This window comes from Giraffa tippelskirchi, chromosome 6, assembly GCF_054371585.1.
Source record: "Giraffa tippelskirchi isolate mGirTip1 chromosome 6, T2T-mGirTip1v1.2.pri, whole genome shotgun sequence".
Lineage (NCBI taxonomy): Eukaryota > Metazoa > Chordata > Mammalia > Artiodactyla > Giraffidae > Giraffa > Giraffa tippelskirchi.
The window spans coordinates 88,265,038-88,282,592 of record NC_137280.1 but is presented as its reverse complement, the minus strand read 5'-3'; the positions used below and the strand labels follow the sequence as shown (position 1 = coordinate 88,282,592).

Here is a 17,555-nt window from a genome sequence, read left to right as displayed (position 1 = left end):
CAGTCACTAAATGTTGGGTTTGGGGTTTTCCATCTCTCTCCAGACCACCCTTCCATGCCATGTGTTTAAGTCATGACTGCTGTTCTCCAAATATTTCTGGTTCTCCCCATTCCAGGCAGAATCACATTTCCTGGCCCCCTTGTAATTAAGTGGGTCCACATTGATGAGTTCTGGCCAACGAATTTTGAGCTGAGCAGAACCACTTCTGGGTTGGATCATGTCCTTACCTGTCTCCCTTTCTCTTCTTTTATAAGAATATTTGTCATTGGATTTAGAGCCTGCCTAGATAATCCAAGATAATGACCTCATCTCGAATCTTTAACTTAATACATCTGCAGAGATCCCTTTTCTTTTCTTATTTTTGGCTGTGCCATGAGGCATGTTGGATCTTAGTTCCCCGCAGGGATCGATCCTATGCCCCCTGCAGTGGAAGCACTGAGTCCTAACTACTGGACCACTATGGAATTCTCTGCAAAGATCATTTTTCAAAATATGATCACTTCATAGAGTCCAGGCATTAGCACATGGGTGTATCTTTTGGGGGCCACCATTCAACATGCTATTATTATCTCCATTTTACAGGTGAGGAAATGGAGACGGACAGAGCCCAAGCAGCTGGCTGAACATCATACAGCCTGCAAGAAGGGAGGTAAGCACGCAAACTCAGGCAGTCAGTTCCAAAACCTGGGCTCACAACCACCATTCCTGTCAAAGAGAAAGCAGACCTAAACTCCTGCTTTAATGGATTTTCAGTTCTGGTGGAGAAGGTGAAAACAAATAAGCAGATAAGTGGATATATAACACAGCGTCAGGGAGAGCTGTGAAGAAAAGTGAGGCAGAGTAAAGAGCATGAAAAAGAGGTTCTCTTTTGAGCTTCTGTGGTCAGGAAAGCCTTCCTGGAGGAGGTGGCAAGAGAGAAAACCTGAACGAAGCATCAGAGGATGCCACACAGATATCTGGGTGGAAGGTGATTCAGAGAGACAAAAAAGCAGTGAATGAATCCAGCATGGGCCTGTCTCCATCTCCTCTGTGCCCTCAGCAACAACAGCAGGGTCTGGCACTCAGAGAGCAGTGGGCAAAATGTTTGTTGTTTGAATAAATGAAAGTATAAAGGCCTTTCCACAGACCTGAATATCATTTCTTTAACTACTATTAATAGAAAACATGTGCATGCATGCTCAGTCATGTCTATTTTATAGAATAGAGATGTGGTGGGGAGGTGAGGAAGCAAAGTAAAAAGCCCATTGTGTGTGTGCTCAGCCGTCTCTGACTCTTGTGATCCCATGGACTGTAGCCCGCCAGGCTCCTCTGTCCACAGGATTTCCCAGGCAAGCATACTGGAGTGGGTTGCCATTTCCTCCTCTAAGGGATCTTCCCGACCCAGGGATTGAAACCGCACCTTCTGCATCTCCTGCATTGGCAGGCAGATTCTTTACCACTGAGCCACGAGAGAAGCTCATGATCTAGAAACAGAAGCTCTGGAGCAGCACTGTGCAATAGAACCTTCTGTGATGATAGAAATGGTCACTTTTGTGCTATCCTAGAGCACCCCCCATGCATGGCCACATGCAGCCTTTGAGTTCTGCTTTTAAAAAATTTATTTATTTATTTGACCGCACTGGGTCTTCATTGCGGCATGCAGACTTTCTATAGTTGCAGTGAGTGGAGGCTTCTCTTGTTGCACAGGCTCTAGAGCGTGGGCTCAGTAATTGTGGCACACTGGCTTGTTTGCCCCAAGGCATGCGGAATCTTCCCAGATTAGGGATTGAACCTGTGTCTTCTGCCTTAGCAGGCAGATTCTTTACCACTGAGCCACAAGGGAAGTTCAGCCATTGGGCACTTGAATCATGGTTAGCATGACTGAGGGACTGAAAGTTTAATTTTGTTTACTTCAAATGAATTTAAGTATAAATAGCCACAGGTGGCTAGTGGCTACTATCTTGGACAGTACAGCACTTGACCAGAGGTTTGCAAGTCAAGGCCCCAGGCCAAATCCAGTGGGCCATTTGGTTTTATTTATTTTTTTGGCCATGTCCAGTGGCATGTGGGATTTTATCTCTCTGACAAGGGATTGAACCTGTGTTCCTCACAGTGGAAGCACAGTGTCCTGACCACTGGCCTGCCAGGGAAGCTCCCCACTTGGCTTTGTAAATAAAGCTTTATTGACACACAGAGATGCCCATTCCTTTACTTGTTGTCTATGGCACCATAAAAGGGCAGAGTTGAGTCATTGCTATAGAGATCGTGTAGCCTCCAGACCTGAAATTATTTACTCTCTGATCCTTTACAGAAAAAATTTCCCCACCCCTGTTCTAGACTCTCATTTAGTCATCGAGCAAGCCAGCTCTATGATTGAGCAAAGGCTTCCTTCTCTGAGCCTCAGTTTTCTCATTAGTAAAGTGTTAGTGGTTCCTACCTATTACACCAACTTGATGAGCAGTTAAAACTGGATGCTGGACTTACCTGATGGTCCAGTGGTTAATACTTTGTACTTCCAATGCAGGGGGACAGGTTTGATCCCTGGTCGAGGAACTGAGATCCCACATTCCAGGCAGCCAAAATAATAATAATAATAATAATAATAATAATAATAACAATAATAATAAAGTTTAAAAAAACTGGATGCTGTGACCAAAGGGGCTTTGAGAGAGATGTGTGTGTGTGCTCACTTGTGTGCGACTCCTGTGACCCCACAGACTGTAGCCTGCCAGGCTCCTCTATCCATGGAATTTTCCAGGCAAGAATATGGAAATTTTACTGAAAATTTTTTACTGAAAAAATACTGAGGTTTTTTTTTTTACTGAAAATACTTAAGAATTTTCCAGGCAAGAAGGAAGTGGCTTGTCATTTCCTTCTCCAGGGGATCTTCCTGACCCGGGTATTCAACCTCCTGTGTCTCCTGCATTGCGGGTGGATTATCTACCTGCTGAGCCATTGAGAGAGATATAGCCCATGTAGGTGCCCCAGGCTGGGGTTGTGGCATACAAGCCTTCTCACTCTCTCCCTCTTGAGCCTCTATTTTTTTTTTTTTTTCTTCTCCGCTGCTCCACACAACATGTGGGATCTTAGTTCTCTGACTAGGGATCAAGCCCACACCCCCTGCAGTGGGAGCGCTGAGTATTAACCACTGGGCTGCCAGGGAAATCCCTAGCGTCTATCTTTCCTTCTGTTCTCTCTTCTCTCACTCGCCTCTCCCCTCCTCTCTGCCACTTCCTTGCCTCAGACACGGGAATGTGAGAAAGTTCCCGCAGAAATTGCAATCTCCTCTCCTCTCATGTGGCTCCTAGATAAGACAGTAAAAATCCGATTTTCAGCAATTTGCTTCATTTGTGAGCTCTCCCGCATCTCTCTTTCTCCCCCTGACACCAGCTTAGCAAAATTGCCTGGGCGGAGCGGATATTTTTAACCACTTAGTAGTCAGGGGAGGTTCATAAAAAGTTTTGTGAGAAACTGGCCCTGATCTGTGCAGCTGGCTGCTGGCTGTGAGCTTACAGCATTGGTAGAGGGGAATTCAAGGAAGGAATAAGGGCAGGGTGAAAGGAAATAATCAGGCAAGAAGGAGTACAGGGAGGGAACAGCATTATCAGAAGAAGAGAGAGGAGAGTGAACGAGCTGTGGGGAGGGGGTCTGCCAGATGGGAGCTGTGGCTGGAGAGGAAGCCAGCCTGGGGACCAGTCTTCTTGTCTTCAAATGAGATACCGAAGCATCTTCCCCAGAAGTTTGAGAAGAAACATCTCTTTCCCTAAACCAGAGGTGATGATGGTGGGGGAAAACCAATGACCATTTACTGAGCACCTACTATGTGCCTGGCACACACTAGGTGCTGTACGTGTATTCCCTCATTGAATCCTTGTAATACTCTATAAAGGAAGCAGTCCATTTTGTGAGTAAGTATTAGTTAAGGCAAATGTTAGGCTGCTGTAACAACAAGGCCCCCAAACACAGGTACCCTTCCCTGCCCCAAAATCTATTTGGAAAATGCAGTCTCCATCACTATCTGAACTGGCCTTCCAGACTCTTGCCATCTGAACTCAGGAGCTGAATGGACATGGATAGCAGGGGCAATGTTGTTGTTGTTTAGTTGCTAAGACCTATCTGACTCTTTATGATCCCATGGACTGTAGTCTGGCAGTCTCCTCTGTCCATGGGATTTCCCAGGCAAGAATGCTAGAGTGGGTTGCCATTTCCTTCTTCAGGATCTTCTCAATCCAGAGATCAAACCAATGTCTCCTGCATTGGCAGGTGAGTTCCTTACTGTTGAGCAACCAGGGACACCTGAGGGCAACATTATCATGGCTTAAAGGACACAGGTTTATTTCTGACTCACATAATAGTCATAACTGGTACATGGTTTGTATTGGAAAGATAACCACTCTCCCTAGAGCTACAGGCTGTCTTCAAGAATAGCACAGATGGCAGGTGTCTAAGTCTGTTTGGGCAGCTATAACAGAATCTTACAGATTGGGTGGCTTATAAACAACAGGCATTTATTTATCCCAGTTGGAAGTCCAAGATCGAGGTCCCGGCAGATTTGGTGTCTGGTGAGGGCCTGCTTCATAGATGGCTGTTTTCTCCCTATGTCCTTACTTGGTGGAAGAGGCCAGGAGCTCTCTGGGATTTTCTTCATAAGGGTGCTAATCCTATTCATGAGGGCTCCACCCTCATGACTTAATCACCTCCCAAAAGCCCCCACCTCCTAATACCATCACACTGGTGATTTAGTTTCAACCTCTCAATTGGAGGGGCTCATACATTCTGTCTATAGCAGTAGGCTTCCTAAATGTTTTGTCCCTGCATAACAGAGGCCATGCATTTCCCTGCCTGTCATATCTCAATCACCAGTTGCCCACTTGCCAAGGAAATTCCACATAGTTTAGATTCTATTACCAAATTCTGTATTAGTTACAATATCAATATCATTTTGGGTACTACCTTGATGGTCCAGTGGCTAAGACCATCCCCTATTCCCAATGCAGGGGGCCTGGGTTTGATCCCTGGTCAGGGAGCTGGATTCCACAAGCCACAGTTAAAAGATCCCACATGCTGCAACAAAGATTGAAGATTCCACATGCCAAAACTAAGACTGCTGCTGCTGTTGCTGCTAAGTCGCTTCAGTCATGTCCGACTCTGTGCGACCCCATAGATGGCAGCCCACCAGGCTCCCCCATCCCTGGGATTCTCCAGGCAAGAACACCGGAGTGGGTTGCCATTTCCTTCTCCAATGCACGAAAGTGAAAAGTGAAAGTAAAGTCGCTCAGTCATGTCCGACTCTTCGCAACCCCATGGACTGCAGCCTACCAGGCTCCTCCGTCCATGGGATTTTCCAGGCAAGAGTACTGGAGTCGGGTGCCATTGCCTTCTCTGAAAACTAAGACTGGGTGCAGTCAAATAAATAAAATAAATACATTTTTAAAAACAAAAAAAATATTTTGGCTGCTAGAACAGAAACCCAACATTACAGTGGCTCAATAAGAGATAGCTCTATTGAGCATTCACTTATTAAGCTAGGTATAAATGGTCCAGGGCTGGCATAGTTGGTAACATTGTGGTAGCCGCCCAGGCTCTTTCTGTTTTCTGTTCTACTACCTCTAAAGTGAGACAAGATGATCCCTCATCACATCCACCCTCCAGCCAATGGGACAGGGAAAGGTCAGGAGGAGGCTCCATTCCTCCTCTTCAAGGGCATTGCCCAGAAGGTGCACTCATTGCCAGTTGCTCACATGCCATTGGTCAGAATGAAGTCACATTGCCGTAGCTTCAAGGAAGGCTGGGAAATGTAGTCTTTTTCTTGGATGGCTGTGCACTTAGCTTAAAAAATGGGATTGTTCTATTAATACAAAGACAGGGTCTTCCCTGATGGTCCAGTGGCTAAGAACCCACCTGCCAATGCAGGGGACACAGGTTCAATCCCTGGTCTGGGAAGATTCCACATGTCTGAGCACCACAATTACTGAAGCCCAAGTGCCTAGAGCCCATGCTCTGCAACAAGAGAAGCCACCTCAGTGAGAATTCTGTGCACTGCAACGAAGAGTAGCGCCCGCTCACTGCAACCAGAGAAAGGCTGAGTGCAGCAACAAAGATCCAGTGCAGGGACTTTCCTGGTGGTCCAGTGGCTAAGAAACCATGCTTCCAGTGCAGGGGGGCTGGGTTTGATCCCTGGTCAGGGAACTAGATCCCACATGCTGTGGCTAAGAGTTTGCATGCTGCAGCTAAAGATCTCACAATCAAGATGTAGTGCAGCCAAATAAATAAACAAAATTTAAAAAAAGAAAAGACAGGGAAGGGGGAGTGACTGAGTAATGAGTATGGAGTTTCCATTGAGAGTGATGAAAAAGTTCTGGAACTAGACAATAGTGATGGTTGTATACAACATTGTGAATATACTTCATGTACTAAAAATTTTCTATGGGTATTTTATCACAGTGAAAAATAGTTGCTTACCAAAAAAACAAGGAAAAAGGAATATTAGGAAACAGTCTATGCCTCAAGCTGAAACCTGAATGAAGGGAGAGCAAGCCCTGCAAATGCCAGCAAAAGCATGTGCAAAGGCCCTGAGGCTCACACTCACTGGGTGTGTTTGAGAAGCATCAAGGGGGCTGGAGTGAAGTCAGGGAGGATAGTGGCAAGAGATGAGAGCAGGGAGGTGACAGAGGCTTATTGGTCATGGGGAGAAGCCCATAATTTTTTCTAAGAGTGATGAGAAGCCAATGGAGGGTTTTGCGCAAAAGAATGACCAGGTCCAATTTAGGGTTTAAAGCAACAACTCACACTGCAAAACCTTAGGGTGCTCTTGGCCCCAAGTGGGCTCAGATTTCCCCAATTCCAGGCTTTCTGGGTAGAGATCAGGGCATTCTCTTGGCTCTCTGATCTTTTCTCTCTTACCCTCTGTAAGCTTTCTGCTTCTCCATCCTCTTTAAGGATCAGTGGGTAGGAGCTTGGGCTTGAATCTCAGCTCCAGCACTCAGTAGCTCTGTAATTCTGTGTTATGGACGGAATGTGCTTCCTCCGCAATTCATATGTTAAAGCAGTGTTCCCCAACCCGTGGGCAATGGACCAGTACTTCCCTAGTGAGCTGACGTCCTCTGATAGGTGGGGGAGACAGACAAGAGACAAGGCAAACAACGAATAAACATCTTTGGCTGTATCTCAAGGTGGTAAGTGCGTTACAGAAAAAACAAAGCTGTGATAGGGGTTGGTAATGGTTGTAAATCAGTGATAGGGGAGTTGTGTGTAACAGGGAAGACTGCCCTGGGGAGGGGACAGGTGAAGGGACACTTGGAGGAGGTGAGGGAGAAGGCAGGCAGATATCTGGGACAGGCTGATCCAGGCAGAGGGAACAGCCTGTGCAAAGGCCCTGAGGCAGGAATGTGCCTGATGAGTTTGGAAAACAGTGGAGTGGGCCTCTGTGACGGGAGGGACGGAGAGAGGGGAGGAGGTGGAGGGGAATGAGGGCAGGGAGGTGATGGGGGCAGAGTGTGCAGGGTCTTATGACCTTAGTGAGGATCTGAGGTTTCATTCTGAGTGAGGAGCTTGGTAGACAGAATAATGGCCCTCAAAAGATGTCCTAATCACTGAGCCCTGTGAATGTGTTACCTTGTCTGGCAAAAGGAACTTTGTAATTAAGGATCTTCAGACAAAGTTATCCTCATTATAGGGCAGGCCCAATCTAACCACACAAGTCCTTAAGTATGGCAGAAGGAAGCAGACAGATGGCCAACAAACACGTGAAAAGATGCCCAACATCACTAATTATTAGATAAACGCACATCAAAACTACAATGAGGTATCACCTCACACAGGTCAGATGGCCATCATAAAAATTTCTACAAACAGTAACTGCCAGAGAGGGTGTGGAGAAAAGAGAACCATCTTACATTGTTGGTGGGAAGGTAAATTGGTAAAACCCCTCTGGAGAACAGTATTATGCTAAGTCACTTCAGTTGTGTCTGATTCTTTGTGACCCCATGAACTGTAGCCCGCCAGGCTCCTCTGTCCATGGTATTCTCCAGGCAAGAATACTGGAGTGGGTTGCCATGCCCTCCTCCAGAGGATCTTTCTGACCCAGGGGTCAAACTCACATCTCTTATGTCTCTTGCAGTGGCAAGCATGTTCTTTACCACTAGTACCACCTGGGAAGGCTGGAGAACAGTGTGGAGCTTCCTTGAAAAACTAAAAATAGAGCTACCATGCAACCCAGCAATAACACTTCTAGGCATTTATCCAGAGAAAATCATGATTCAAAAGGAGGCATGCACCCTGATGTTCATTGCAGCACTATTTACAATAGCCAGGACATGGAAGCAACCTAGATGTCCATCAACAGAGGAATGGATAAAGAAGATGAGATATGTATATACAATGGAATATTACTCAGCCACAAAAAGGAATGAAATAGTGCCATTTGCAGAGACATGACAGACCTAGAGATCGTTGTCATTATAATCACATTGTCATGTGATTTGTCACACACACATTGTAATGTGTATTGTTAAACAATCACACTGACTTACAGTATGAAGTAATTCAGAAAGAGAAAAACAAATATGGAATAATATCGCTTATATGTGGGGTCTAGAAAAATGGTAGAGATGAACTTACTTGCATGGCAGAAATAGAGACACAGATGTAGAGAACAAACTTATGGTTACCAAGGGGGTGGGGAAGGGGAGTGTGGGGTGAACTGGGAGACTGGGACTGACATACATATACTACTATGTATAAAATAGGTAACTAATGAGAACCTACATTATAGCACAGGGAACCCAATGCTGTGTGGTGACCTCAATGGGAAGGAAATCCAAAAAGAGGGAATGTATATACACACATAGCTGATTCACTTTGCTGTACAGCAGAAACTAACACAACATTGTAAAGCAACTATATTCCAATAAAAATTAATTTTTAAGAAAAAGGAGGCAGAAAGGGGGATCAGAGAGGTGCCATATGAAAAAGACTCCCCTTTGCTGGTTTTGAAGATGAATGGAGGGGCCATCAGCCAGTGAGTAACAGGCTACCGCTTCAGCTGACAACTAGCAAGAAAACAGAGACCTCTGTCCTACAACCCTAAGAAACTGAATTTTGCCAATACCTGAAAGGGCAGTTAACAGGATCCTTCCCTAGAGCCTTGCAGTCACCCACACCTGGATCTTAACCCACTGAGACCTGAACCAAACGTCTAACCTCGAGAACGTGAGATGATACATATGTGTGTTGTTTAAGCTGCTACATTTATGGGAATTAGAATGGCTGCAACAAGAAACTCAAACCAGGTGGGAACCAGGTAGGTTCTGAGCAGGAGACGGATGCGACCCGGCTCAGGTGTTCACTGGCGCCCCCTGGGGGCTGTGGGAGAAGTAGACTTCAGAGCGAGGGCAGAAGCCTGGGACCAGGACAGAGAGGCTGCACCATCCAAGTGAGTGAAGCTGGGCTGGACCAGGTCGGGGCCATGGAGGTGGGGAGATGTGAAGTCCAAGATTTGGATGTGAGTGGACAGAGCGAGAGGGGCTTCCCTGGTGGCTCAGATGGTAAAGAATCTGCCTGTAATGCAGGAGACCTGGATTCTATCCCTGGGTCAGGAAGATCCCCTGCAGCAAGGAATCCAGTCATCGCTGACTGGAGGCTTCTCACCTGAGTGTCTGGAACCCCCAGCTCCCTCCCACTCCCAGCTCCACCAGCACCCAGCCTTGATTTTAGCCTTTTCAAGTGGAGGCCATTTTCTGCCTTCTCTGAGCCCTTGATCCTGCCTCGAGGCCTCTCGCTCATCACATCTGCTCTCTTCATTTCAAGACCGGAAGTCAGATGAAGGTGGGAGAGGGACGGGTTGGGGGGGGGCTGGGAGACTCCATCCCCCAGAAGGATCGGGGACCTGCCTCCTCCCTCTCTTGTGAGCCCAGCCAAACCAGTTCCCAGCTTGCCCCTAGTGTGCATGCTTCTCTCTCTCTCTCTGGAATTTTCGTTCTCTTTTCTGTAACTGAATTATCCCATCGCTGCCTCTCAGAGGGGCCCGGGTCGCAGCGTGAGATATTAAACCATCAATCACCCGCCCACGCTAACTCCGTCGCGCTGGGGACCCTCCGCCCAGCTTGGTCCATCTGTGAGCCCCAGGACCCAGAGGCAGCTCCAAAGCAAGACTGGAGGCCTGGGGATCCCATCAAGGTCCGGCCTTAGAAGAAACTCACAGACCTCACCCACCTGGATCTGCAGACAGGAGTCCTGGGTTCGAATCCAGAGCTCTTGTCAGCTTGGGCGAGACAATTCATCTCTCAGTTTCAAGTCAGTTTTCGCACTTCAAAAACGGAGATAACATTTTTGACGTCACTGGGGTTCACTGTGAAGGTTAAGTGAGTAAATACAGAGGCAGATAAGCTAGTAAGTCTTACCTATGAGCTGCTGCTGTGACTTTTGTTCTGGTCCTGGCATAGACGTGGGTCATCCACTGGTGATAGAAATGCAAGGCTTTTGGCTTTCCAGGAGATTTGAGGGCTGTCATGCCTGTGCCACCTGCCTGCTGGTGCCTCATCCAAGTCAGAATCGAAAATTTTTTGAACTTCCCTGGTGGTCCCGTGGTTGGAAATCTGCCTGCCAGTGTAGGAGGCATGGGTTCGATCCCTGGTCCAGGAAGATTCCACATGCCTCAGGGCAACCAAGTCTGCGCACCACAACAACTGAAGTCCACGCACCTAGAGCCTGTGCTCCATAACAAGAGGAGCTACTGCAATGAGAAGCCTGCCCACTGCAACTAGCGAGTATCCCCCTGCTCGCCGCAACTAGAGAAAGCCTGTGCACAGCAATGAAGACCCAGAGCAGCCAAAAATAAATAAATTAATTAACTTTAAAAATTGGAAAAAAAAATTTTAAAGTCCTAATGGAAACTCAACTATGATTAAATAACCCACATTTGTTGTTTGTTGTTTAGTTGCTAAGTCGGGTCCGACTCTTTTGAGACCCCATAGATGGTAGCCCGCCAGGCTCTTCTGTCCATGGAATTTTCCAGATAAGAATACTGGAGTGGGTTGCCATTTTCTTCTCCAGGGGATCTTCCCGACCCAGGGTCTCCTGCATTGGCAGACGGATTTCACTGAGCCACCAAGGAAGCCCAACTCACATTTAGAGGTGCTCATTTCAGGTAACAATGCTCAGTGCTTTGCACTGGCTGTTCCCTCTGCCTGAAATGCTCTTCCCTCACATAATCATGTGACTGACTCTTCTTAGCCCACTTCGGGTGCTCAAATGCCACCTCCTCAGTGAGTTCAGCCAGTTAAAGCTGCAGGCAGTACCCCTGCCTGCTTATACCCCTGCAGGATTTATTGGGTTGGCCTAAAAGGTCATTTGCATTTTTCATGAGATGTTATGGAATATTTCTCTCTACAACAATATTTTTCTTTATAGCACACACCACCACCACAGGTACTGTAGGCTGTGTTTGTTGGGTCTGTCTGTCTGCCCCACTGGAGGGTCAGCCCCAGAGCACAGGTTCACCACCCAGCATAGCACCTGGCATGAAATAATTCAGTAAATATTTGTGGAGTGAATGAATGAATGAATTCCACTTAGCCATTCCCAGAGGGACCCCAAGGCTGCTTGGGCCTGTCAACAATCCTGGGTTTTCTAGGGGTGAAGGGTGGGTGTGATCAGCCATATGCAGGGCCCCAACTGGTCCTCCATCTTTGCATGGACACTTCTTTTTTTTTTTTAATTTGGGTGAAATTCACCTAACATAAAATCAACCATTTTATTTTTTTAAGCTTTATCATCCTTACACCTATTTTAAAAACAGAATTTAAAAAAATATTCATTTGGCTGCACTAGGTCTTAGTTGCAGCATGTGGAATCTTAGTTCCCTGACCAGGGATTGAACTTGGTCCCCTTGCATTGGGAGTGCAGAGTCTTAACCACTGGACTGCCAGGGAAGTCCCAAAATCAATCATTTTTAAAGTATACAACTCAGTGACATTTAGTACCTTCACAATGTTGTGAAACCATTACCTCTATCTAGTTCCAGAATTTTTCATCACCGCTAAAGGAAACTTGTATCCATGAAAGCAGTCTCTCCCCAATCTTCCCCTCCCCCATCCCCAGTCCCAGGCAACCACCAATCTGCTTTCTGCCTTCATGGATTTACTTATTCTGGACATTGCATACAAATGGAATCATATAACATTCAATCTTCTATGCCTGGCTCTTTTCACTCAGCGTGATGTTTTCAAGTTTTACCCACATTGTAGCATGTGTCGGTATATCATTCCTTTTTTATGGCTGAATAATATTCTACTATATGGGTGGACCACATTAACTTATCAGTTCATCTGTTAATGGATGTTTGGGTTATTTCCACCTTTATTATGTGGATCTTAAAAGGCACCCCTTTCTCTGGCACATAGGGGAACAGATGGTATCAGCCCTTGCTCAGGCTTCTGTAACTCTTTAAAAAAAAATTATTTATCTATTTGGCTGTGCTGGATCTTAGTTGTGGTACATGGGATAGTTGATCGTCTTTGCAGCATCTGGGATCTTTAATTGCAGCATATGGGATCTAGTTTTCTGACCAGGGATTGAACTTTGGGCCCCTACATTGGGAGCATGGAGTCTTAGCCATTGGACCACCAGGGAAGTCCCTATGAGGCACTCTTGTGCAGTGAACAACCTACACAGCTGTTCATGGCAACCCTGTCTGTGTGGTGCCTTATCTGAACAGTGGGGAGGTAAGGGGCACTGTGAAGACCAAGTAATCAGGAGCTGTACCCCCTCACCTAGGCTTTCAGATGACCAATCCCCAATCTCTGTGCCCAGCTAACCCTGGGAAAAATCTGCCAGGGAACTGGGCCCCTCTGGGTGGTGCCCCAAACTCTCCTTTCCTGTTGCCTTCAGCTATACCTTCCTTGCCCCTCCAGATGCTGGGGCCGCTCACTGTCCCCAGCCTCTCATTCCCTCTCCCATCTGCACATGTTTCCACCTAGCCTGGAGTCCCACACCCGCCTACTCCTTCCAACCCTCTCTCTGTCTCTCCAGCACAGTGGCTATTTTTATTTTTCCTTCTTATTAAATTTCCAACTTCTGCAAACACCATGGCCCCTGCCTCGCTGCGCCCCCCTTTCCCTTGGAGCTGATTTGATTCACTTGCGTTTTATTAACAGATTAAAAAAAAAAAAAACCCACAGCTGCCACCATACTGTTTTCTTGGAGGTTTAGGGAAACTAGAAGAAGGGAGAAGTAGGCTGCAGGTTCCCTCTGGAGGTTTAAAAATCCCCCCTCCTCCCTACATCCGAGGATGCCTGGACCTTTCCATCGTAACCTGAAGGGGGAGGGGAGGGGCTGGGGAGAGAGGTTGGGGCCCCTTGCCGGATTTGGGGGAATTTGATGGATATCAGGCTTGTGCAGTCCCCTAGTCAGTACCCTGTCCCAAGGCGGAATTGCAAATTAAAAAAGAAAGAAATCTGTATGGAGGTCCCGCCCTTGCCCCGCTCCGGGGAGGAGGCGTGTATTATAGAAGGCTTAGGGTGGGGAGTGTGCGGCTGCCCTGGTGAGCCTCGGAAGTGAGAGCTTAGATTCAAAAACCTCCACTCCAGAGCCGAAGTAGCCCTGGCTCTCTGTCCCTTGGGTGGCTGGTGGCGGAGGCCACGGAAGGTTCCAGGCTTCTGGACACCACGTACCCTGGTCTGACTCTCTCTCACCGCGTTTTCCTCCTCAGGAAATGCTGATCCTTATTCTCCCCCAATCCCCTGCCTCCCAGAGCTGAGAGCAAATTGCTTCTTCATGCCCCCGGGGTGTTTTCCCCCCAAATTCTTTGTGTCAGTCTCCATGGCAACCAAGAACCCAGCTGCACTTTATTTCCTTGGGATGCAGGATGGGGTTGGGGTGTGGGACGATGGGAAACAGACGAGGTTCCTTTTAGCTAGGACCTTCCTACCCTCCTCCTTCCTCCCCTTGGTCCCCCGCCCCTCCCCAAAAGGCTTGATCCAGCCTTGTTCCATGAAGGCCAGGCAGCCTATCTGGATGGGTTGCTGGGTTGTGGCTCCCCCGGGGTCCCCCGTGGTCCCTCATCAGTTTGAGGAAGGTCCTTTATTTGGCCAGAGGGCTAAAGTTAAATAGTGCCCCGGGTTCCCAGCGGAATTTCTTTCCCCTTCTTTTTCTTTTCTTTTTACCTCCTCAATCCCCTAATCAGGGTGGGTTGGTATGGTTGTGCAGGTTGGGCACTGCACAAGAGGACATTGTGTGAGCTCAAGCCATGCTACCAGTGCCCATTTCTCTTTTGCTCGGGAGCACCCTATGAACTAACTGCTTCCCTGTCTTAGGTGACACCGACTCTAGAGTTCACTATTAAGAGAGCCAACTATGTGAATAAAAAATTCCAGGTTTCCCTGACAGTCCAGTGGCTAAGATTCCATGCTTCCAATGCAGGGGGCCAGAGTTCAATCCCTGGTCAGGGAACTAGATCCCACATGCTGCAACTAAGACCCGGCATAGCCAAATAAAGAAATAAATATTAAAAAAAAAATTGCATTTCTGGTCACACCCCAAAACCGAGGAGGAAGAGACTTGACAGAATTGGGGTTTTAAACGACCCAAGCTACAGATCCTTCAGGATCTTAGTGGGCAAACACATGCAGGGGTAACTTCTAAAAGGGCCAAGGTTGGCATCAGGGACTGTAGACTGACTTAGGCTGAAGAAGGAAGGACAGGGAGTGAATATCAAAAGCCCCCAGAGACATAACAGAGCTGGCGTGGATTGACAGCTAAATGCACCCAGTTCTACCCTCTCAACTATCCTCGCTCTCTGCCTCCTCATTGGGTAGCTCCTCCCTCTCCACATGCCTGGAATCTGAACTGGTCTTGTGACCCACTTTGACCAATCAAATGCCAACAGAAGTAGAGGGCCTTCCTGAATCTGGGTCTCAAGGGATGCTGCATGTTTCTACTAGCTGCTTAGAAACAAAACAAAACAAAACAAAAAGTGTTGCCTCTGCCACATGACCAAAGCTGGAGTTAGCTTGCTGGTGGATGAGGGACATGCTCATCCATTACACCAGCTCAGCCATTCTAGTCCAGCCAAACCCCAAACATGTGGAGAGCCCAACGTGGGTAAACAGAATGTGCCTCCCTGGCTCACAGCTGACCAAAGACTCATGAAGGGGCCCAGCCAAGACCAGATAAATGGTCCAACTGACCCATGGACTGTGGAACCATAACTAATATTGATTGTCTAAGCCACCGAATTTGGGGATTGTTTGTTACACAGCATAGTGGACAACAGGAAACTGACAGGTCCATTGGGCACAACTTGTCCCTCCTCAGGAAAGATGGACTCACATCCTGGGGAGCTCTTGGTTTGGTTGCCATTATCTTCATATCCTCTAGGAATTCTTCCCTGTTCCTTCATTACTTGACATCTCTCTAATTGCATCCCCTCCCTCTCTCACTTCCATTCGGACACATCAACCTTCTCATACTTGCCAAACTTTTTGCCACCCCAGGGGCCTTTGCACCTGCTGCTTCCCTGTCTGGAACCCTCTTTCTTCAGATTTTCACATGGGTCCCTCCTGTGTCCACTCCACTGAGAGGCCCTTCCTCACTCAGAAAAGCATGCTGTCTTCTGATCCTTCCTCAGTTCTTTCCTTTAAAAAAAAATCATTTGGCTGCCCTGAGTCTTAGTTGCAGCACATGAGATTTTCCATCTTTGTTGCAGCACGCAGGATCTTAATTTGTAGCATGCAGGATCTTTTAGTTGTGACATACAGGGTTGAGTTCCCTGACCAGAGATTGAACCCAGACCCCCTGCATTGGGAGCATCTTAGCCACTCAACCACCAGGGAAATGCCACCCTTTCCTTTGATTTTTGTTGTTACACCACTTATCACCACGTGTGCGTATGTGGTATCGCTTCAGCTGCATCCGACTCTTTGTGACCCCAAGAACTATAGCCCTCCACGTTCCTCTGTCCATAGGATTCTCCAGGAAGGGATACTGGAGTGGGTTGCCATGCCCTCCTCCAGGGGATCTTCCCAACCGAGGGATCAAAGCCGTGTCTCTTATGTCTCCTGCATTGGCAGGCAGGTTCTTTACCACTAGTGCCACCTGAGAAGTCCAGCACTTAACACTACCTGAAATTATTTCCTTCCTCTCCCTGTCTCACTTCCCCATGCACTTTCTGGTCAATTCCCAAATAAAGTGCTTGCTCTCAAATCTTTGTCTCAAGGTCATCCTAACCAATCTAATACAGCTAAAGACGATTCTAGATTTGAGTCAAGGACACCCAGTAGTGCTGGGTACCATCTGCTGCTCCCACTGGAAGCCAGTTCACCTCCAGTTATATCATACTTAGGGATGCTAAGGTCAACCCCGGACTTCCCATGGGGGCAAAAGAGCCCACCAGGAATATGTTCTTCATCTACCTTTCTCCTAATGATGTCATCATCTTTGGATGATCATGTCCCAGATCCATGATTTCATTATCAGTTGCAAAACTTCTATTTCCAGTCTATCAGTGCATTTCCCCATTGATGCATCTGTTTTCTTCATTAGGCTGGAAACCTCACATTGCTAGAGATGGAGCCACCAGATACCAAGGAAACACTGGCTGAAAGAATGTGAATTCAGAAGATGGAGCCCACTGGAAAAAAAAATCAAATAGATATTCATTGTTTAAGGCAAAGAAACATGGTGCCACTCCTGCTTCTGGGATCCAAGGCTACCCAACTCTAGCCTCCTCTGAACTCCAGGCTTGGCCCAAAGTCCCAGGACACAGCCTGACCCTTGGTGCACCACCATCACCAGTACCATCCATAGACTCGGGAATTGAAGGGGGCTTTTGGGAGAAAAAATATCTTCTGTCTGTAGGTATCAACATTGTGTGTGTTCATGCTCAGTTGCTTGGTCGTGTCCAACTCTTTGTGACCCTATGGACTGTAGCCCACCAGGCTCCTCTGTCTATGACATTTTCCAGGCAAGAATACTGGCTGCTGCTGCTAAGTCACTTCAGTCGTGTCCGACTCTGTGCGACCCCATAGATGGCAGCCCACCAGGCTCCCCCGTCCCTGGGATTTTCCAGGCAAGAGTGCTGGAGTGGGTTGCTATTTCCTACTCCAGGGGATCTTCCTGACCCAGGGATTGAAACCGAGTCTCCCGCGTCTCCAGCACTGGCAGACGGATTCTTTACCACTGTGCCACCTGGGAAGCCCAGGTATCAACATTGCTCTCCTTTAAACATTTTTAAAAAAATTTTAAACCTCCCCACAATTCAAATGTTTCTCTTATTATCTTCTGCCGAGGGAAAAAATTAATAACACAGCACAATATAAAATACTAAATTAAAGGCATTTTGGAACCAGCAATTATTTCATAAGCTTCTCTTTTATTGCTGTGCTAATGTGCCTAATTGCTGTCTTAATGAGGACATTAATTTCTTGCTAATGTGATGTTATTATAGAAATTGCAGTCAATCTCTTAAAAGGGGGAAAGTGCTGGAAAGCTGTCCCACGAGGCAGGGGTTCTGGTCACCCCGAGGCTGAGGGGCAAATGAGAGGGGAGGAGATGGTGCTGGAACCTAGGCTTGGGGCAGG

At 47.3% G+C, this 17,555-nt stretch overlaps 1 long non-coding RNA gene across 1 annotated transcript in view; it reads left to right on the top strand.

Annotated features, from left to right (window-relative positions):
• The window catches only part of LOC145510384 (uncharacterized), a 56,087-nt gene extending 38,760 nt beyond the window's left edge, over positions 1 to 17,327 (top strand). Inside the window, exons 3-4 of the long non-coding RNA XR_014056988.1 lie at positions 583 to 649; positions 16,519 to 17,327. This is a non-coding gene — a long non-coding RNA (uncharacterized LOC145510384). The remainder of the gene's footprint in view (positions 1 to 582; positions 650 to 16,518) is intronic.
• Positions 17,328 to 17,555: the final 228 nt, after the last annotated feature.